Below are 23,566 nucleotides of genomic sequence, written 5' to 3' on the forward strand. Positions count from 1 at the left end.
GGGAGAACTCTAGTGGTGGAATCCGACTTACTGCACGTAGTACCCGGGATAATTAAAGGGGCAGTCCGGCGATTTCACACGTCAAAGTCAGTTTCATCAGAATCAGCTTTAATGGCCAACTTTAGTGGTATGTACACATACAAGAAGAAGCAAAGTCACAGCAACAAAATGGACGTACACATATTTATCTGCTATGTACAAATACACACAGACTGTACTGATTATAGGCTGCTATTAATATTTTATATAGTAAAATATAAACAGTACTGTCTGACAAATGCTTGTCTGCTCTAAACAAGTACACTGTAGTTTTTCAGGAGGAAAACTGTCTTAATTATACTATCATCATGGGTGCAGATCTGATGACAAGTTTGAGGGGGACAATCAGTTGTGATTTTTTTTTTAATTGCACGCGTGCAAATCATGCCCACAGAGCGCTTGAGATTGCCAGCATATTTCACGATTTCATAGAGGCTCATCACCATCACCAAGTCATTCAAAAAGCACGACAAAGAGAATCATATGCTTACCTTTACTGTTTATTTCTCTTAAACAGCCAGTAGTACATGGAACCAGCCATCACCCTCCTTTTCACTGCTTCGCTATTAGTTAATGCTACTTCTAGTTTCAGGGTCTCAGGCATATAATGTCCACTCACGTTCTCATCTCTCGCCTCTCACGGATTCCCATTTCTGTCATCATGCCCCCCCGGATCTGCACCCATGACTATCATATCATTTTCACATTTTCTCCATCAGACTAGCCTATATTGATACAGGTGACTGATACATACTTTGTTCACTGTTGGAAATAAAATATTGGTTATGTAGACATTCAGTCTGTTAATACACCTTTAATACACCACAATACCCATTTGTAAAATGATTTTGATAAAGAAGCTCAAACAGTTACAAAAACAGATGAGAAGATGGCAAAGTGGCCCCCTCAGTGTTTGATTGACAGGTGACCCCTGTACAGTGAAGAAATGCCATAACAATAAGCTCTCAGCAACAAAATAGGCTAGAGGACAAAGTAAGTTTCAGAGTTACAACATAGAAATTAACCAACTGCCCACCCAAAGACCTCTGTTTATGTGAGTTTATAAAACTCAGCAGAGTCTCCATAATCGTAACGAAACCAAAGTCCAGCGTAGAGAGGCTAAGTGAATGTGGTCTGGACTCTGTGGAGGAGAGTCATGGTTTCAGAGACGTTGTAGAAGGACAGAATACCTGCACTGTGATCCAGGTACACTCCTGCTTTGGAGGACTGAGGACCTGAGACAGGAGTGTGGACGCCATTGTACAAAAACACATAACTGTGTTTGTCACATCTTAATGCCCAACATTTGTCATTCAGTCCAAAGCCACATTCAGTCAAACTCCCTGATCTGCTGATATTCTTGTATGCGACTCCAACATCCACTCCTACTCCTCTCCACTCCACCTCCCAGTAACAACGTCCAGTCAGACTCTCTTTACCCAGGACCTGACACCATTCAGTGAATCTGTCTGGGTGACTAGATTAAGATTGTTTTTTACACATTACTATAGACCTGATTAAAATCTGCACTTTTTGTTTCTGAACAAAAACTCCAGTTTTCAGAATTACTGACTTATCCTGTAATTAGTTTTAATCATTATCTATTGTTAACAATAACTCAAATACAGTAGATGATAAAACAGAGAAATGAATTTGCTGTGAAGGCAATGAAACACCAATAATGTAATGAAATATCATGAAACAATATTATATGATAAAGTCATCTAAGAGTTTTCAAGGTGTCTGTTTAATGTTAGATGCATTTAAACAAATAAATTAAGTGAGTGTTGCAACACTGAATCTCACACGACCTGAATGCACCAGATTATTTAACACTGCTGGAGACTTGAGTGACTGGATGAATCTGGAAAATGTATTAATATACTCTGAATTCTGTCCCAACAAATAAACTTGTACTACTGTAACAGTTACCTTCTCAGCACATCAGGATTTTTTTTAATGTTTTAGTGATTAGTGTTTATTAACTGAAAAGCATCAACATTAAAACAACCTACTCACGCAACCTAGACACAATGTAGTGAACCTGAACTTTACTAACTGGAAGTACAGGCTAAATTTAGTGAAAAGAAGGATAACACTATTTAAAAATGTCAAACACAGGACATTAATTTTTGTGTAAAATGGGCAGAGCAAAACCTTCACTGACTGTAGCATATCTGAGGCCTGGTTAGCAGGATGAAGGCGCCCTCTTGTGTTGTGTATCAGTTTTCACATTTCAGTTGTTAACCTGCTGTGATGTTCACTACAGGATGAACAGGAAAAACCTAACTGAGCCTTTGGCAGCTTCAAACAACATCAGTATAGAGATTTAAATATATATGATTTTTACACTAAGTTTAGTTTGTTTACAGTAACAATGATGCTGCATCATGATGATGGGGAAAGCTGAAAGGACAGAGACTGAATGGCAAATGCTTTTACTTTTGGGGGTTTCAGGAGGGAAACTGCTTCAGTTATACTCTTGTACAAGTTTCATATTTTCTCCTTCAGCTTTATACAGTACCCTCAAATGACAACAAGAAGAAAATACTTTGTTTATTCATCATGTAAACCTTCAACTTGTTTTCACATCCCACCAGTGAAGTTTGTTAAATGACTCTTGTTCAGTGATTTCATATACAGATTCACTTCATCCACATAATCAGACCAGAATCTAAGCAATGTACAGTACACAAAACTAATGAATTATCCTCTTATTGATTACAATCTAGATCATTACAGTTTTTATAGTAAGCTACAATATATTATCTTATCTGGGAAGTTAAGTCCAGGTACCACCCACAATATTTGATTGACATCTGATCTCTGTGTAGTAAAGAAATGCTTCAGTAATCAGCTCACTGCAACAATTATGAAGACAAAATAAGTTCAAGACAAAGAACACAGAGTTTAACCCATTGTCCCCTCATTGACTGCTGTTTATTTGAGTTTGCAGAACGCAACAGTGGTTCCATTTGAATTAAGCCAAAGTCCAGCATAGAGAGGCTGAGTGAATGTGGTCTGGACTCTGTGGAGGAGAGTCATGGTTTCAGAGACGCTGTAGAAGGACAGAATACCTGCACTGTGATCCAGGAACACTCCTACTCTGGAGGACTGAGGACCTGAGACAGGAGTGCTGATGTTGTTGTACCAGAACTGATACCTATTGTTGTCAGGATATAAAGCCCAAGATTTGTCATTGTGTCCAAGTGCACATTTATTATAATTCCAGTCAGACTCTCTCTACTCAGGACCTGCCACCATTTAGTGAATCTGTCTGGATGACTAGAATAAGATTGTTCTTCATCCATTAATGTTACTCTTCTGTTCCCCTCAGACAATAACAGGTATGTGTTTGCTGTGTTTGGATCCAGTGTGATTTCACGTGAATATTTTAAGAATCCAGCTCTGGTCTTGGGCTCTGGTTGTGACAGTAAAACATAAAGATAAAGAGAACAGGCTTTATTGCATTCCAGAAGAAGAAGCAGGTTGTGTTAACTGTCATTTACAAAGTGCAGTAAGAATAGTTGAACTTCAAGCTTTGACATTTAGCTCACAGCAGTTAGGCATTTAATTTTATTCATACTTTTCAAATTTTCTAGCCAAGTTAATGGAGATATAAAGAACAAAAAAGGTTACTTCCTGTTGTGAAATTCATTATTAACTTTTATTATCGTTGTTCAATTTCCTAAGCCCTTCTGAAGAACTTTCACTCATTTCTATGTTTAAATGAACAACTCTCCAGGAGAAAACTCCTTCTTTCTTCCCATGAGGACAACCCTGTCTGTCATCAACAGAGGCTGACAAATTGCTATACTGAAATTTGTTACTGGATATCTGGATTGAGTGGAAAAAATGTAATATACAATTTAAAATTTCAATTCCCCATATTTAATGTACAGACCAACCTTTTGATCAACCTCCAGTGAATCGAACACAGAGTCTCAGGGCCTTTTAACACAGCCTGTTCAAGGCAGGAGTGTCGCTCTATTACACTGCATTGCCGTTCTGTATAAAAGGTACAATTACTGACTGAGGGGACAAAGTTGTCTTGCCTTTTAGCCGGCACTAGAGGTAGTAACAGCACCACATCAATGTCTATGTAAAGGGAACAGAGGTCGTGTTCTGATGATTTGTTATGTATGTGACCCACCATTGGGAGATTTAAAAAGCAGCTGACAGTAGTTCAGAGCTAGTGGTGCCCCTAAAAAATTTTCATTAGGGTGGCCATGAGACCTCTGAAAATCTTGAGGTGGCACACCAAAACCAAAAGCCCTATCCCAATTTCAGGAATTCCATGATACTGTTAACGTAGCCCATACAGGCTACTTGAAATATGTCAAATGAAGAGTTATAGAATTGCATACACTTCATTTTCGAATTTTACAGTTAATATTACTAATTATCTGATGTTAAGAGACTAATACCAATGCAGTTTACATTTTGAGTTCCACAACAATCCTGTTTGAAAAGGTTATATGTATATACATGTGTTAGACAATGCATTGTTCTTCAAATAGGGTTGTCCTTTTCCTTAAAAAGACAAACATACAGCTTTATTTTGAAGGAGTACATTGATTGTAAGGAACAAAACATTTATTGGGAACAAGCCTTCACAAGTTTAGGGGAGAAATTTAGCCTAATTTTAGCCTTCCCAACAAGCTATACCATTATCTTTGGTAGCTTGTGAGTGTGTGTGTGTGTGTGTGTGTGTGGTGGTGGTGCTGGCCCTGCCCACAAGTTCCTGCTTTGCTCATAGACATTGTGATCGTGCCGTGGATTTTTAAATTGCTTTTCTTAGCTTGAGGAAAGTTTTACAACTATAAAACCTTCATGGTTAGGTAAATTCATAACAGAAAGAGTCATAAATTACCTTGCAGTTCAAGGTGCCCTATCAACAGTTTTACAAATGTCTGTTTTATAATCGTGGTCCATGGGAAATGCTTTTTGGGCTGCAGATTTTTTTTTTTTTTTGCCACTGGGAAAAAGTGAAAGCAAGGCTGAACAGTGTTCCTGGGGCCCTGATCAGTCCTCTTTCACTTCTGGAATGCTGGCATGGTGTCTAAAATCACACACTGCAGCAGCCTTATGCCTGCCTTGTTTGGTTCTGTATAAACAAGCAAAGCCTGCATAATGAAGTTCCTTTGTTGTGGCCCTATTTGGGATCTCTGCATAAAAAGGGCTTCATTTCCCAGTTGGATTGTTTAGATTGAATTCACTTCCCAGTTGGATTGTTTAGATTGAATTCACTTTAATGTGACATTTATTTATTTTTTTTTTACAATTTTGCTGTGATCCAGATCATATCATTCTTAAAACAGTTTGTTCTCACACACACACACACACACACACACACACACACACACACACACACACACAGTGGGAGTAACACTTGTCCCCAAGGTGCTTCAACTGCAAGTACAAAAGTCTTGTAGTCTGCGCTACTTTACTCTCTGTTCTCCTAAATTTGGGGATTATGTATGAAAATAGTAACCCTTAAACTGAATGCCTGCAACAGGTGAAATAATTGGTACAGGAATTATGCAGGAAACGAAAGCAAAGGACAAAACACAGACAGTGGATCATGAGAACAAGCGGGAAAAAATGTTAACGAAGCCACACTCAGCAACATACAATCTGACACTATAAAAGCGCACAGTCCACTATTTATACTGAGGCTAATGAGTAACAGGAAGCAGCTGAGCTGGTAAGTAACTAGGTCATGTGCAGCACTGAAAAGTGACTATTTACTCAAGTATTGTATTTAAATAAAGTTTTGAGGTACTTGTACTTCACTTAAATATTGCCATTATCTGCTACTTTCACTCTACAGCGAGGTAGAGGTAAATACTTATATAATTATTTCACCACATTTCTACTTTTCTGATTTCACAATAATAATAATAATAATAATAATAATAAGCAGTAGAAGGCTCCTAAGATGTCCACAAGTTGATAGCAGCACCACTAAAGAGACATTCACCCCCCAAACTTCTTAGAAGATTTCATTTAAATAACTGTTTGAGGCTTAAATGTTTAATGACAAATGATAATCATCTCACACAACCCCTCAGATTTATCTTGTGACCCTTCTGAGGGGTCTAAACTCTATAGGTTAAGAACCTCTGAATACCTCACAGTTTGGGAAGCAGATAAAATTAGCTCTGCCACAAACAGCTACTACAGTAAAATTTATCTACATTTTCCTGATAATACCTCTCTACTTCCACTTAAGGATTTTAAATCAAATACTTTTTTTTTTTTGGAACAAAAACAAGACATAGGACATTGATTTAGATGAAATACAGGGGGAAGATAGAGAATATTAAACCATGTAAAAATCAGCAGTTTAACACCAGTCACTAAGTTCCAATTCTGTATGCTAAAGTACAGAGTTAACACAAGGAAAAAAACATTCATAGGTCAGTTTTAAGATGAATTTATTTTGCTTTTTATAGTCTTAGTACCAGGAAGCCAACTCCACACACATCAATACAGTATAGTGTATTATAGCCAAGATGAACAAGGAGGAGCTATCAAAATCCATTAAGAACTAAAAGGCATAGCTCAAGATACTAATACACCCGGAGGTCATCCAACCTTTTGAGTTAATCAAAAGATGATTTAACAGTGATTCAAGAATTCAACATACACATTTCAGTAATTTTCTACCACAGTTACTGACACCGTATATCCCATTCATGAAAGCTACTGATTTAAAAACTTTCTGGAAGCTCTTTCACATCTGGTGTACAGTTACATATGTGTGGAATAAAAATCTAAGCAGAAAAAAAAAAAAAATCTCCCGGCTTCCCTCTTAAATGTTGTCCATCTACTTCAGCTCACAGAACTGAGCAGTGGCTCCAGTATAACCACTAAACCAAAGTCCAGCATAGAGAGGCTGAGTGAATGTGGTCTGGACTCTGTGGAGGAGAGTCATGGTTTCAGAGACGCTGTAGAAGGACAGAATACCTGCACTGTGATCTAGGTACACTCCTACTCTGGAGGACCACGGGCCTGTGATGGGAGTTTTGTTGCCGCTATGTATGAATTTATAACTACTGCTGCTGTTACACTCTAATGCCCAAGACTTGTCGTTGAATCCAAAGGCACACTCAGTCATGGACCCTGCTCTGCTGATATTCTTGTATGCGACTGCCACTGTAACTCTTTTCCTGCTCCACTCCACCTCCCAGTAACAACGTCCAGTCAGACTCTCTCTACTCAGGACCTGACGCCATCTGATGAATCTGTCTGGGTGACTAGAATAAGATTGTTCATCTCTCATTAATGTTGCTCTTTTGTCCCCCTCAGATAATGACAGCTGTGTGTTAACTGTGTTTGGATCCAGAGTGATGGCACATGAATACTGTAAGAATTCAGTTCTGGTCTTGGGCTCTGGTTGTGGATTTGTGGTAAGCACATCCATTTCAGTCACTGGCTGTGAGATGTTTGTCCATTTCTCTCTCAGAACGTCCTGTAGTTTATCTCTGAGCTCTGACACAGCCGCTGTCACATCCTCAAAGTACCTCAGAGGACGGATTTTGGTGCTGGGTAGCTCTGATGATTCACTGAGACTTGCAAATGAGAGATCATTTTGTAAAAACTGGATGCGATCCTCTGTGTGTGAGAGCTCCTTCAGCTCAGCTTCTTTCCTCTTCAGCTCAGTGATCTCCCGCTCCAGCTTCTCCTGAAGCTGTCTGATTCGACTCACGTCAGTTTTCTGCTGGGTTCTGACCTGCTGCTTCACATCAGAACTTTTTTTCTTGGTAAGACGGATCAGCTCAGTGAAGATCTTCTCACTGTCCTCCACTGCTTTATCGGCAGAGTCATTAATTTTCTCCATCTCCAGCCGAAGCACTTTCATGTCTTTCTCTGCATTCTGGATTCTCTGCTCAATTTTTTTCAGACTCACCTCCAGCTCTCTCTGCCTCTCAGCCCTCTCTGCTGCAGCTGAGACTGCTAACATGGTGTCTGTCTCCAGGACAGGCTTCGGTGTGGAGCTCTTGCTACTCTGAGCACAGCTGCAGCTTTTCTTCAGATCCTCTTTATCCAAGAAGCTTTGAATACAGTCCATGCAGTAGCTGTGTCCACAGGGAACAGTCACTGGTTCCTTCAGTAGATCCAGACAGATTGAACAACAGGAAGTCTCATGGTTCAGCTTAACTCTCTTCTGAGACATTTCACCTCGTGGTAGTGAAGGCCTGTGAGTTTCTCTGAACGGAAACAAGTCTGTGGTCTGACTCAAAACAGCTCTCTGTCCCTTTTGTTCCTGTTCATTTGCAAATCTTCACTGAATACGGCTCGTCAGCTCCTGCCCTATCACATGCTGATTACACCCATCAGCACGCTTGCATATCTGTGAGGGGGGAAGGAACGGGCAGGGTGCACAGAGTGTGGCTGGCTGTGTTTGAGGACAGGAAGAGGAGGGAGGAGGGGAGGGGTTATCAGGCTGTCATGCATACCAGCAGGAAGGGGTTTTCTTTTAAAGGGGCAGTGCAAGTTTCACTGGGTTTCTAGTGTCGGCTCACAACTGACGCTGATACTGTAAAGGTAATCAATCCTCTCTGGAAAACAGCTTCTTCACATGTGACTGTTTGTTACCAGCACGCAGGGGTGTCATAGTGGGGGGAAAAGTGGGACTGATTACCCAGAGCCCCAAAAAGCCTGAATGAAAAGTTTAGTTTTGTTTGCAGCTTTTAATGTAGATGTAGCTGGTTGGTTAAATAAAATTGGCTGAATAAATTGGTTAAAAGGCCCCTCTCACCCCTTAAAGGTGCAAAATGGTGCAAAAGTCAGCCCTGCACTAGGATTGATCTCTTATGACCCTTTCCCACTGCACAAAACACCAGCCAACACTCGCTAACATCTGGCTCTTTAATGTAATAGAAAAGGTTTTAAGCGGCATTCACACCGGGGTCAAATGACTCTGCAGTAGACACATACCTGTGTCTACTCCACAGTAGACACAGGTATGTATCGGCTCCAGCTCTGATCGGCATTGATGGGAACACCTGCGTGAACATGCTAATATTTGCTCCTTTACTGGTGAGATGCTATGATAAACCATCACAAAATACACTTGAAAGAGAGACTGTATAATACATACATTTAAAAAAGTAACCACCAGTTTTCATAGGCCTCATGATCCTCTCTACTGTTTACCTGTTCTCTGGTCTGTCTGTGATCTTGAACATAACACACCAAACAAAAAAAAAAAAAAACACACAGAGACAGGCATACTCTTCTGCTGCAGAGCCACTGTTGTCTACTGGCTATGGCAGAGGTAGGCAACCTGTGGCTCCAGAGCCACATGCGGCTCTTCAGCCCCTCTCTATAGGCTCCATGTGGCTATAACAAAAAACTATAAAAGTAAATCGTTATTACTTTTCAACATTTTCATTTTCATTTTTCAGTGTCATAGGCCTAAAGTGATTCTTACATTCTTCAGCTGTATAAATGTGTAACTTATACGCCAGGTAAAAACAATGTTTTAAAATTTCGTCAACTAAAATGTGCATCACTCATCTATGGCTGGGCGCCTTTTTCACTACATTTTGCTGAACCTCCGTAGCAGTGGCTCATCTTGGGTCTCTCTAGCTCGCCTGGTTATGAAGTCCAAATCCAAAGGCGGAAAAGTCTTCTAGGAAAATAAATAATTTAATATTGCATGGACAGATTTGTTGGCCTTCTCCGACAAAGCTGCAAAATATAATTATCAAATAATCATAAATAGCTCACTGCAGAGAAGTTACCTTGAGGTAAAACATGTTAACAAATGCCCATTTAGACCTTCTAGTAATTAAGACTTTATAGACTGTGCTACCTTCATTTTTGCAGCTTCAGACAGATTTTGTTGTTGTTGTTTGTCCAAAAGTGGCTCTTTTGATAGTAAAGGTTGCCGACTCCTGGGCTATGGGAAAGGAGTCTATAGCCTGTTTTTAGTGGGTTTGTCTGTGTTTAAAAAACCTGCGTACATGTGTTAATTATGTTGGAAAAGGGGTTTAAATGCAGCTAGACCCGAGTGAGTGCCTGCTTATGCTGCTGGAGCACCATCGTACACTGTCATGCCTTTTACTAAGAAAGGGGAAGTCAGGGTTCCAAAAAAGAAAAAAGGAAAAGGAAAGAAAGCAAACTGACTGTAAGTATGCATGAGAGATACATGGATAAAGAGAGAAAGGTAAGGGGGCCTACAGGGACAGCTTATGCATACGGCCCAGAATAGTGCCACACCAACAAATTGTTTTCATAATCTTTAAAAACTATTGTTAGAATGAGCTTTACAGGAGAGATGAAGGAAAATAAATAAGAGACAGATAGTACTAATTCTGATTTTTAAAAAAAGAACACATCTGCATGTTATTTTTACTTCTGCGGTAGTGTGTCTGTGTCACTCTGCAGTTACACCTCCAAAACACTAGTTGGCGGTGGAGGACTGTGTTAAGTGCTGTAAAGTTTTGTTCAAATCAAACGCAAATTGGCTTCACTATAAATTGCAGAACTGGACACATTTCCTCCACCAATACAACATGCTAACATTATTAGCACAAGTCTATGGCATTTTACATTATATAAATTAGCCTAGCATCTAGCAATCTTTCCCCCTTCTCAAATAAAACCAGGGACAACAGCAACATGTAACAAAGATAACAGTACATAATTTGGCTCCATTACAGCTCACAACATTCACCGACAAACAACTCTCTTAGACTAAACACATTTTCCAAGCAAATACAACATGCCACGTTAGCCTAGCGACGAGCGGAGATTTCTTCTGCTCATATGAAGCCAGGATAAATCCCGAAGTATAAATCACACACACTGACTTAAAATGCTACTTTAGTGGAGGCTTTACTTCACAATTTATTGTTTCTGTGAAATACAAGTAAATACAAGCTTCGTTTCCACTGAGGGACATGGTTTTAGGTTTTGTTTTTTTTTTAAACTTTATTGCAAAGATACAAGGATACAGATTACAGGAAGTTTCAGAGATATATCAATAATAATCTGTAGCCTATAGTACATGTAAACAGAAAATAAATAAGGGAGCCAGGGGTACGTTACATTATACAAAAACATCAAAAAACGTACAGACATTAATCGTTCTCACAGCTTTTTTGTTCATCGAGCTAGAGAGCACTCCCACATACTGTTCAACCTCTTTCAGGAAAACAACAAAACAGGGTTTACTACAACTGAATTTACACTTATGGAAAGAACTTGGCTAGAATCAATATTAAATTTATTACAAAAAATATATTGTTTTCTTTTCTAGGATTCTTGAGAAAACCAAACACCACATTATCCCAATATAATGTGAAATTTTCAGAGATATTGCCAATAGTGAATAGGTCTTGCCAAAATTTCTTGGTGTAAGAACAGTGCCAAAATAAATGTAGAACTGTTTCTGGATCTTTTTCAAAGAAAGGATGGTTAATATAATAGGACAGTTAAATAATATCTCTTTTGAACTTCTTCAAGTATGTATTTACCGGGTAGTTTTTGTGAATAATCTTAAAAGATACCTTCTTGATCTTATTCACAATTAGGTATTTGTGAAGAAGTAACCACACTTTCTTCCAGCATATGTCCTTTACAAAGCGATTCCAGTATCCCGTGACATATGGAATAGAGACAACATCTCTTTGAAATAGGGCACGAATGGCTCTATTACTTTTTTGAGGGCAAAATGAAAAGCAAATTTTTCCTATGGAGGTGTCAGCTGTGTTGGGTAAAGATATACTGTGAGGTGTAGGCCTTGAGGTACTCCTAAACAGCATCAATGTCCCTGTTGGAATGGCATCGAAAATTATAGCAAACTCCTTAGGGGTTACTGGGAATTTGTGTATAGATAGAAATTCTTCGTAAGTAAGTAAGAGACCATCACCATTAAACAACTGACTTACCAGTAAAATCTGATTCTGAACCCATCTCTCAAAAAACAGTGATTTATTTTTGAACAAAATGTCTCTATTGTTCCAAATCAGGTAACTGTGTGGTGAGAAATTGTGCTAGAAGGACCTGTTTATGAAATGCAGATAACTTCACAGAGAGTTTCTCAATATTGTAATTACAACATAAAATAAAACTTAGGCCACCAAATCTAGAAAAAATGTGATGGGGAATAAAGTTCCATAACGAAGTGGGTTTTTTTCCACTAGATCTTGAAAGCATTATTTAGTGTAGTAAAATCCAGGAAATTGAGCCCACCAGATTCATAATTATTCATACTAACACTTTTCTTAATATAATGTATGCGATTTTTCCAGATGAAACCAAAGAGCACTTTATCTATCACTTTACTGATTTTATTGTCAAGATGTAAGGAGAGAGCCGCATATGTGAGTCTACATAGTCCTTCTGCCTTAGTAATTAAGACTCTTACTTTCAGGGACAGATCTTTTTATAACCACTGATTTAATTTCTTTTGGGTTTTTTGAATAAGAGGAGTAAAGTTGGAAGAGCATCTTGACTTTTGGTCTTTAGAAATAGATAGTCCCAGATACGTAACCTCTTTCTTCACAGGAATATTGCATAAAGTGTGTTCATTACAGTCCTTAACTGCCAACAGTTCACATTTCCTTATGTTTAGATGCAGACCAGAAGCTTGAGAAAACTCATTAATCACATAAGGGGCAACGGGTATCTGACTAGCATTTTTCAAAAACAGTGTTGTATCATCAGCCAGATGACTGATTATTATATCCCTATTAGCTATGGAGATCCCTTGTATATCACTATTGATGAAATGGGATGTGAGAATTTGTGTGCAAAGTAAGAAAAGATATGGTGAAATAAGACAACCTTGACGGATGCCACAATTCAAATTAAATCTCTGGGTTGTGCCACATTTCAATTTTATCGAGCTGTCATTGTTGGTATACAGAGTTTTAATAGCTTTACAGAAAAAATTGCCAAAGCTGAATTTTTCAAGGGAGTGGAATATGAATTGATCATATCTTTTCTGGGCTTGGGAATCAATGTAATTAGACCTTGAGTGAGGGTAGGAGGGAGAGCAATCGCTTTGTAAAGGACATATGCTGGAAGAAAGTGTGGTTACTTCTTCACAAATACCTAATTGTGAATAAGATCAAGAAGGTATCTTTTAAGATTATTCACAAAAACTACCCGGTAAATACATACTTGAAGAAGTTCAAAAGAGATATTATTTAACTGTCCTATTATATTAACCATCCTTTCTTTGAAAAAGATCCAGAAACAGTTCTACATTTATTTTGGCACTGTTCTTACACCAAGAAATTTTGGCAAGACCTATTCACTATTGGCAATATCTCTGAAAATTTCACATTATATTGGGATAATGTGGTGTTTGGTTTTCTCAAGAATCCTAGAAAAGAAAACAATATATTTTTTGTAATAAATTTAATATTGATTCTAGCCAAGTTCTTTCCATAAGTGTAAATTCAGTTGTAGTATACTTTCTGAGAAAACCTGTAACAAGAATGGGGCTAGCTGCTTTGAGAATGATTTATAAAATTCTGTAGTTATGCCATCGGTACCGGGAGATTTATTATTTTTAAGTGAATTAATGGAATCAATTACATCCTCTATGCTAAGAGGAGAGTCACAGTAATTTTTTATCATTTATGTTAGTGGATTTTAAATCCTTTACTGAATTCAAAAATAAGGCTGTGGCCTCTTCATTATAATTCGAACTGTACAAGTTACTGTAAAATGTAAAACAAAATTTTGAAATTGGCTTGGCATTATCAGAAATGGTCCCATTAATATTTAATTGATTAATAGAATTATTTTTGCAGTGATGTTTTTCAAATCTGAAGAAATAAACAGAATTTTGCTCACCCTCCCCTAGCCACCTCTTATAAAGGCTCCTTCTGCCTTGCGCTGATATAAGCCATCTAACTGAATCTGAAGGTCTAACAGATTGAGCCTATCCTCTTCAGAAATATCAGTAGGCTGCTTTTGATTAAAAAAAAAGTGATTTTAGTAATTACCTGCTCTTCCTCTACTCTTCTAGACTTGGCAATAAAACTCCCATATCTTCTCAAAAATTTGCTTGATTCATATTTTAAAAGCTCCCAATTATTTCTGTAGGACTTCTCCCTATTAGCTTTTGTCCAGCATTGAGTGGTTAATCCATTTATCTCTGATCGAACTATGTCATGGTCTAATAATGAGTTGTTTAATTTCCAGTAGGAAAATCTACATGTACTGGCAGGTGTGAGCAACTGAATGTTAATGTGAATTGCCCTGTGGTCATTAAGAGGTGTAGTAAGAATATTAGCTGAATCATTCTCTTTGTTAAAAGGACTGGATATCAACCAAAAATCTATGTGTGACTGTTTGGATCCGTCTCTATTGCTCCAAGTGAAGAACTGGTGTCAGGATTTTTTTCTCGTCACACATCAATTACATCAAACTTTCCATAAACCTTTTCAAGCTTGTGTTAGAAGAAGAGCATTGTCCTGGGGGCCATCTATCAACTGCATTATCTAAAGAAATATTAAAGTCCCCACCAATTAGAAGAAATCTGGATATTTAGAAAGCCAGAAGAGAACTCTGTTTTCAATGGATTTGAGTAAATTATCATTTTCATTTTTAGTATTGTATCCATATATGTTGACAGTAATGAAAGTGATATTGTATCTAACCACACGACATATGTAGTGTCCTAAAGAATCACAGTCTGTATGTAATATTCCATCGCTGAAGGTATTCTTAGCTGTAGTGACTCCAGCAGAGCGCTTGGAGCCATGAGAAAAACAGATATTGTTACCCCACTGTGATTTCCAAAAGCTGGTATCTACAGACGTGGAGTGAGACTCTTGAATAAAACAAATGTCAGTTTTGAACTGTTTCACAAATAAAAATAAGGCTTTACGTTTGCAATTTTGTCTTAAACCCCTGGCATTAAAGGAAACTACAGAAAAAGACACAGTTATTAATAAACAAGAAAACGAAAAATATATCCAGTTGGCCACTTACTAGTTAGCTTAGCGGGAGGTGTAACACTGGATAAGGGGACCGAGTGCTGCATCATTAAAATAAAAAACTACAGTAAAAGGGTATATCATATGTCAACATATCAAGTACGTTACAGCATTTTGAACTGCTGCCATGACCTTAAAACTGGTCCATAACGTAAGAAACAAAAAGAAGGCCTTTTGCTTGGTAGAATAAAGTGCAATTTAACTAAAATTTATATGTTGGCACTTTGCGGCATAACTAGTAACTTGATAACAATATATAGGCAATAAACAGTAACAGAGCCAAATTTGTCCAACTTTTTTCACCATGTTTGTGTCACGATTTGTGATGCTTGGTGAACAAAACTGTCACAGTCATCAGGGAGGGGAGACCTCAGATCCGTTTACAAATGCACAACCTCCGATAAAGTATGCAGTCTTGCCCTCGTTTTGAGCCTTCTGTATCGCCTGCCACAACTTGTTTCTGCGATCCCTGTCCTCTTTTGAGAGATCCTCTGCAAACCGTAGGCTCTTATCTTGCAGGAAGGGGGATATCTTTGCTGCTTTCCAGATTGCATCTCTACAGACTCGGGAGACGAACTGGAGAATTATTCCTCTGGGCTTGGAGATATTCTGCTGTTTGGCACCGAGACGGTGCACTGTGTGGATGGCATCAGCAATCCCGCTCTTCTGCTCTAGTAGGGCAGCCTGACAGATTTCAATGGCTTTCCGACAAACATCTTCTTTCTCTGACTCCTTAACACCATAGAGCTGGAGGTTCCATCTCCTGGAGTATCTTTCTAGCTCGGATAGACTTTGCTGACATGTGTTCACTCGTTCCTCCTCCTTTGCAACTTTTTTCTCAAGCGCGCCCACCTTTCCCTTCATGTCTTTAATTTCTGCACAGGCAAAGTCAACTGTCTTTTTTAATCCCTCAATTTTCAGCGCATTTGCACTGATCATGCTCTCAAGGTTGTCAGACCTTGTATTTATCAGTGCAGACAGAGAAGCAATTATTTCACCTGAGTTGACTTGCTCTTGAGAAGCGGCACTTGAGGTGTACAACATCTTCTTCGGAACAGGGGATTTGGATGGAGTAATAGGCAGAGGTGGGAACTCATCCATATCATGTCCGGCAGCTGTGGCAGCTGGAGGACTCACTGCAGTAGTTGTGACAGCTATCTATCAGTGCATTAACGTTACTAGCCTTAGCAGTGATAGCAACTTCAGTGTTAACTTTAGCACAGTCGGAGGGTCTTTTTCGTTTACGTCGGTTTGGCATTTTGCCACTTCTCTTGCTGTATAGAGGTATCGGGGTAACTTTACAGATTTTGGTGAATGCAAATTTTCAGCCCGTTTACTGTTTTCAGAGTTAAAGTTTGCAGACCTCGGTAGAAAGCATCTGCTCACTCGGCCATCTTGGAACCGCCCCCCCGGGAAATGGTTTCAGCTTACAGAAACAGACAGGACTAGGTCTGCGTCACCGTGACGCTGAGCGTAAGGTGGGCGAGTTCAACTTTCTGTCAACATTCTGTCCTATTTTCACAGGTAACTTAGCCCGTCCCCCTGCCGCAGGAAATAATGGATTAATCCTGGAAAGCAATTAGACCATCTCTAACCTGCAGCTACTCCAAAACTCAGCCACACGAGTGCTGACGAGGACCAGAGGGCGGGAGCACATTTCACCAGTTTTACAATCGCTGCATTGGCTCCCTGTGTGTTTCAGGATCGATTTTAAGGTTCTTTTACTAGTTTTTAAATGTCTTAACGGTCTTGGGCCATCTTATTTATCTGACCTGCTTTTATCTTATCAACCCTCGCGGATCCTGAGGTACCGGCCTTTTAATTGTTCCAGGAGTTAGAACAAAAACCCATGGGGAGGCTGCATTGAGCCATCATGGCCCTCACTTATGGAACAGCCTGCCGGAGAGCATCAGGACTGCAGAAATTGTTGATGTTTTTAAAAGGAGGCTCAAGACTCACCTTTTTAGTTTGGCTTTTAACTGATTTTTTACTCTTTTAATTCTTCTATGTTCTTTTTACTTTCTAATGCTTTTAAATGATTTATTTTTAAATCTTTATGCATTTTAGTCTCTAAATCTTAATGTATTTATTTATTATTATTAATATTATTTTAATCTTTAACTCTTTAATTTTTCCTAATCTCCACACCGTGTGTGGAGTCCACCCCGGTCTGTCTGGTCTCTGTGGCGGCGCTCCCTGTGGCTGTGGGCTGTAGCGCCTCTCAGTGTGGATGGCTCCCCATAGGTGGTTCTTTCCTCACCTGGTTCCTCAGTGCCCAGCTGTGTTCTTGACTATACTGACTGTGTGTGTGTGTGTGTGTGTGTGTGTGTGTTTATATGTGGGGGTGGGAGGGGCAGGTTTTCAATATGTATGTATTATTTTTGTTTGTTTTTATTCTGTGAAGCACTTTGTGCTGCATTTTTAATGTATGAAAAGTGCTATACAAATAAAGTTTGATTGATTGATTGATGTAGCACTTTTCTCCTTCTGAAAGTAACACGGCGATTATACAAACAATGAGAATTTGGTCGGACGAGAGCATAGCGACCAAATAATCGACTAGACGATCAGGAGAATACAGCCCTAATCCTTATTATATGTAACATTCTGTCTCTTGTATTTGCTCATTTTCCTTACGTTTAAAAATGTGCACATTAAAATGCAAAAACAACAAGCACAATCTATAATATCAAAGTATTTTGCTTTTTTTTTTAAATTAACATTCTTTTATTGAAGAGATTTCACACATACCAATCAAACATACATCACAATACAATATATCTAATTATAAAGTGCTACCAGTGCTAAAGTGCATATTTCACTTTAAGCAAGGGGTACAGTTCAGTCTGGAGGTTCAAAGTCAAGCAGGTTCCAGGGGAGGCTCTGAGCCCTGTCCAAAGTTCTCCTCCTTCTGGGGTCTGTCAGAACTTGCTTAAAAATCATGTCACAGTCAATAACAGTCTGTTTAATGATCATGACACATCTGGTCTTCCACAGTTTGAAACATACGATGCTGATGATCAACTGGAACAGTTCTTTTTTTTTTGGAGACATTGTGTCTTCCAGGAGACCGTACATGACAGAACCATAGTTCAGATCAAAAACTTGGCCATGGCCCTGCAAGACAGACCAAACAGCCTGGGCCCTGTAACAGTCCATGAAGAGATGTTGCTGCGTTTCATCTTCGTCACAATAAATCATGGGACACTGTTTTGTTGTAACATAGCAACTCCATGACATGACAGCTCTAACAGGAACTCTGCCTATGGACATGAGCCAGTGGACATCTCTAAGATTCCCTGAGTATTTTTTATTGTGTAATAATTTAATTATATTTATTGATGCATTGTCTGGGACATTTTTATATTTAATAATTCCATCATATTTCTAATTATTTATTTTATTAAATATTGTTCTACTTGAATCACTAGTCCAGTTTATTTGTAAATTAATATATTCAGTTACGAAATCAGCATAGATTAATTTATAATAAGGGCCTTGTCTTGCCCTGCCATGTTTTTGTCCCAATTTTTGGTGTTTCCAACCCAGAGAGCATGTCTAGAGATACCAGCTGACACATTTTTAATAAAGGCAACAATTAACCGAATACTTAGGTCGACAGCACCCAGACCACCATGTTCTCTGCCTTTAAATAAAAGCTCACATTTTGTGACCTCTCTAGTAGTGCCCCAGACCAAGTTTACACATTGTTTGTTTAATTTTCTAACAATGGTGGGGGGAGGAGGAAAGACGTTCGCTAGAAATAGGAGTTTGGATAGGATATGCGTTTTAATAACGTTGATTCTTGATTTATAATTAGTGTTTTTATTTTGCCACTTTTTGACTTCTTCTTGTACTATAGTCAGTTTATCATTCCAGTTATGTTATGTTACAAAAAGTTATACCAAGTATTTTAATTTCATGTTTTATTTGAATATTTAAGTCAGGTTTTTTTCCTTTTCCTTTTTCCCATCCAAACTCCCTCCATCTTCATGTCATTTAACTTGGCACCAGAGGCCAATTCGTACAAACTTAAATGGTTACGTAATACATCCATTTCTAACTGATTTTTAATTATGACCGTGACTTCATCTGCATATGCCATGGCTTTCACATTAAGATTGTTATTTACATGTATGCTATTAGTGGATCAGAGTTAATAGATTTAATTAATGGGCTTATTGCCAAAACATCTCAAGCGGCACTCAGTGGACAGCCTTGTTTTACACCTCTTTCCACTTTAAAGGGTTCAGTTAAGATACCATTTAAGTTTATACACACATTTGATTTTAAATACAAACACTTGATCATATGGATAAATGCATTGGGGAAACCATAAGCTTCCATCACAGACCACAAATACTCTCTAGATACATAGTCAAAGGCTTTCTGTTGATCTAAACCAATGATATAAAAGTCACTCTTGTGTAAGAGCTCCCTCAAAGTGCGCAGGTTATCCCACATAAAGCGTCCTTTAATTGCACGTTTGTTCCTTCTCAATAATATCATCTAATATATCATTTAGTCTACTCATTATTATCTTAACTAATATTTTATAGTCTGTATTCATAATAGTTAAGTGTCGGTAATTATTTATATCGGTCTCATCCGCTTTCTTATTTAATAAACATAACACCCCTTCATAAAAATAATCACCAAATACACCACTGTGTAAACCTTCATTGAACATAGATGTGAGGAGATCCAGCACGTCATCTAAGTATAGTTGATAAAATTCAGTAGGGAGACCAAAGTATTTTGCCACATGTCGTCATTACAGCTTGGTGACAGCTGTTCCTGACTAATAAATGCTCATCTGCTCTGAACATGAACGCTGTACTGTTTCAGGAGGAAAACTGTCTCAGTTATACTCGCATATCAATGTCACATTTTCTCCATCAGCTTTGTTTGATACCCTGGAATGAAGACAAGAAGAAAATACTTTATGTTTGTTTATTCATCATGTAAACCTTCAGTTTGTTTCTCACACACCATCTGCAAAGTCTGCAAAATGACTGCTGTTGAGTGATTTTCACGTACAGATTCATTTCAATCCACAGAATCAGTGTTTGAGCAGAATACAACAAATACTGAATATTCACCAAACATGTGGAGCACAGAAATGTTCACAGTTCTGTGCAGAGAAATATCAGTTCATGTAAACAAACATCATCATGTGCAGTGACAGCCTCCATGGTTAAACAGACACAGGAAGGAGCGCCACCTAAAGAAACTCAAATATTTGTAGACCAACTAATGAGAAGATTTCCCATGTTTATTAACGGGTGATGTCCGCTGAGAAACTGCTGGGTGTACAGAACTCAGCTGTGTCTCCTACAGAATCATATGGTTGAAGCCAAAGTCCAGCATAGAGAGGCTGAGTGAATGTGGTCTGGACTCTGTGGAGGAGAGTCATGGTTTCAGAGATGCTGTAGAAGGACAGAATACCTGCACTGTGATCCAGGTACACTCCTACTCTGGAGGACTGAGGACCTGAGACAAAACCTTGAAAAACCATCCATGGTTTGGTTAAAATGCAATGCCCAAGATTTGTCATTGAGTCCAAATTCACATTCTTCGATAACCCTCCGTCTGCCGATACTCTTGTATGCAACTGCAATCCAAACTCCCCTCCCTCTCCACTCCACCTCCCAGTAACAGCGTCTGGGAAGACACTCTTTACTCAGGACCTGAAACCATGGATGGAATCTGACTGCGTTATTAGAATAATGCTGCAATATTCTCCCTACTGTTGCTTTTCTGTCCCCCTCGGATAATATCAACTTTCCGTTTGCTGTGTTTGGATCCATTATGATGTCACATGAATATTTTAAGAATCCAGCTCTGGTCTTGGGCTCCGGTTGTGACAGGAGAACATCCACATCAGTCACTGTCTGTGAGATGTTTGTCCATTCCTCACACTCATAGTCTTCTAGTTTTTCTGCTAAATCTGACACAATCTCTGTCACATCCTCAAAGTACCGCCTGTACGGACAGTACGGTCTGTAGATTCACTGAGTGGTGACAGTGAGGAGTAGCTGTTTAGAAACTGAGTGTGATCCTCTGTGTGTGAGAGCTTCATCAGCTCAGCGTCTTTCCTCTTCAGCTCAGTGATCTCCTGCTCCAGCTTCTCCTCAAGCTCTTTGACTCAACTCTCTTCAGTTTCCTGCTGGGATCTGACCTGCTGCTTCACATCAGAGCGTCTTTTCTCCATCAGACGGATCAGGTCAGCGAAGATCTCCTCACTGTTGTCCACTACTGTATTAGCAGAGCTATTGATAGCCTTCCTGTTGAAGCAGCTTCACATATTTCTCTCTGTCCTGGATTCTCTGCTGGATGTTTTGTCGACTCACCTCCAGCTCTCTCTGTTTCTCAGCTCTTTCTGCTGCAGCTGAGACTGTGTCATGGCCTGAGCATAACATCTTCGTCACTTTATCACGAGAGCAGATGTTCTCCTGGAGCTTGTCGGAGGGGTCCACCAGCTTGTGCTTTTCAAAGGCAGGAGATTCATAATGTGCCTGAAGGTGCTGCTCACAGTAAGAGACGAGACACACCAGACAGGACTTGAGAGCTTTCAGTTTCCTCCCAGTGCAGACATCACAGGCCACATCTTCAGGTCCAGCATAGCAGTGATCAGCAGGAGCAGCTTGGAGTCCAGTCTTCTTCAGTTCCTCCACTAAAACTGCTAACATGGTGTTTTTCAGCAGGACAGGCCTTGGTGTGAAGGTCTGCCTGCACTGAGGGCAGCTGTGGATTTTCCTCTCATCCTCTCCATCCCAGTGGATTTTAATACAGTACATGCAGTAGCTGTGTCCACAGGGAACAGTCACCGGATCCTTCAGTAGATCCAGACAGATGGGACAAGAGAAGGTTTCTCTGTCCAGCTGAACTCCTCTCTGCGCCATTTCACCTCTTGCAGCGACTGCCTGAGTTTCTCTGCACAGAAACACATCTGTGGTCTGACTTATAACAGAAGTCTGTCCCTTTTGTTCCTGTTCATTTGCTAATCTTCATGAATAGCGCTCGTCAGCTTCTGCCCTATCACATGTTGTTTACACCCATCTGCGCAGTTGCACATTTGTGATGGAGGAGGGAACAGGGTGCTGTTTGAAAGCGGGAGAAGAGGGAGGAGGGGTTATCAGGCTGTCTGCATTCAAACAGGAAGACAGGTTTCTCTTAAAGCGGCAGTGCAAGTTTCACCATGTGTTTCTTCCTGCAGTGAGGATTTGAACAAAAATAAACCTAAATGTCCATATGTAGAATATCTATATGTAAAGCAGAGTTATTTGAGGGTTTTTTTACATTCTCACTGAGAGGGCAGCTTCTTCTCATAAATACATACACTGTCTGTTTTTCAAAGGGCTACATATATAAAGACCTTTTTAAAACTGTTGTAACAAAGTGCTTTACAGAAGAAAGAAAGGAGAAAGAGTGGAATAGTGGAAAAACAAGAGTAAAACACATAATATGGACAAAATGTGTACAAAAAGAATTTTCTTTTCCTAACCTTAAAGTTGCCATGTTCAGATACCGTGGAAAGCAGGAGTAGGCCAAAAGTAAAATTCTAAAAACCACAATGCCATTAATGTATCAGGCTTCCATGGTTTTTGTTACTGGTGCAAACAACAAACTGAACTGTTAAACAAGCTGGTAACGGGCCAACCATAGTGCACTAAAACCACCAATGCAGTCAAAACACTAGATTAAAAAAGCACTTTCATCACTGTCTGACTGAAAAATAATGTCAGATTTGAAGTTGGGATGACCTAATAAAATATGCAATATTGTGCTAGGTGAAGCCACCTGTGACTTTGCTCCACTGCCACTTCCAGCCTACATCAACAGAAGAACAAATAGGCCTACTAATTGTGTCAGTTTGGGGTCTGTAAGAGGAGACTGCAAAAAGTCAGCCTGGTCTGGAGAATTGACTGGAGGTGGGCAATCAGCTGTTGTCTAGCTACAGCTTCCACCCTAGCACTGTTGAGTTGTTGTATCTGCTAAAAACATGAGCCATGACACTATTGTATCGCCATGTTATGTTTTTAATGTGTCCACTCCTGTCATGGAATCCAAATGTCATCCACGCTGCGCAAGGTGGCAGAGAGAAATAAACTGCAGTACCATTTTCAACCACATGATGGGGTCAATAGACTGGTGGCGCTCTTTGAACATTTAGGCTGCTGGCAATAAAGACAGTCAAGCGTCCAAGTGTAGAAAAAGTGCTCACTGTGTGAGTAAATCCACTTGAGCAGGACACATGTCGGGGAATGCAAGAAAAAAACAAAAAGAAAAGAAAAAAATGTCATAAGGTAAGATCCGATGGCCGTGACAGTGTTGAAACAGACAAGAGGGCATTCATTATTATGTGCACTTTGACTTATCAAGGACTATACTGGGAAATTCACATGTCACAGCAGCTCAAAGCACAGACAGAAAAAGGAGGGTGACAATTGCAGCACCCTTAGTCTTGACTTTTAGGTTTAATGGATACTCACATCGCTCCGGTAGGAGTTGCACCAGGAAGTGACTCACAAAAGGGAGTGGGTGTTGGCATT

At 39.3% G+C, this 23,566-nt stretch overlaps 1 pseudogene; it reads right to left on the minus strand.

The window, feature by feature from the left end:
• Positions 1 to 6,470: 6,470 nt before the first annotated feature.
• Positions 6,471 to 23,249, minus strand: LOC125901958 (uncharacterized; annotated as a pseudogene).
• Between the last annotated feature and the right edge of the window lie 317 nt (positions 23,250 to 23,566).

This window comes from Epinephelus fuscoguttatus, linkage group LG15 (genome assembly GCF_011397635.1).
Source record: "Epinephelus fuscoguttatus linkage group LG15, E.fuscoguttatus.final_Chr_v1".
Taxonomy (NCBI): domain Eukaryota; kingdom Metazoa; phylum Chordata; class Actinopteri; order Perciformes; family Serranidae; genus Epinephelus; species Epinephelus fuscoguttatus.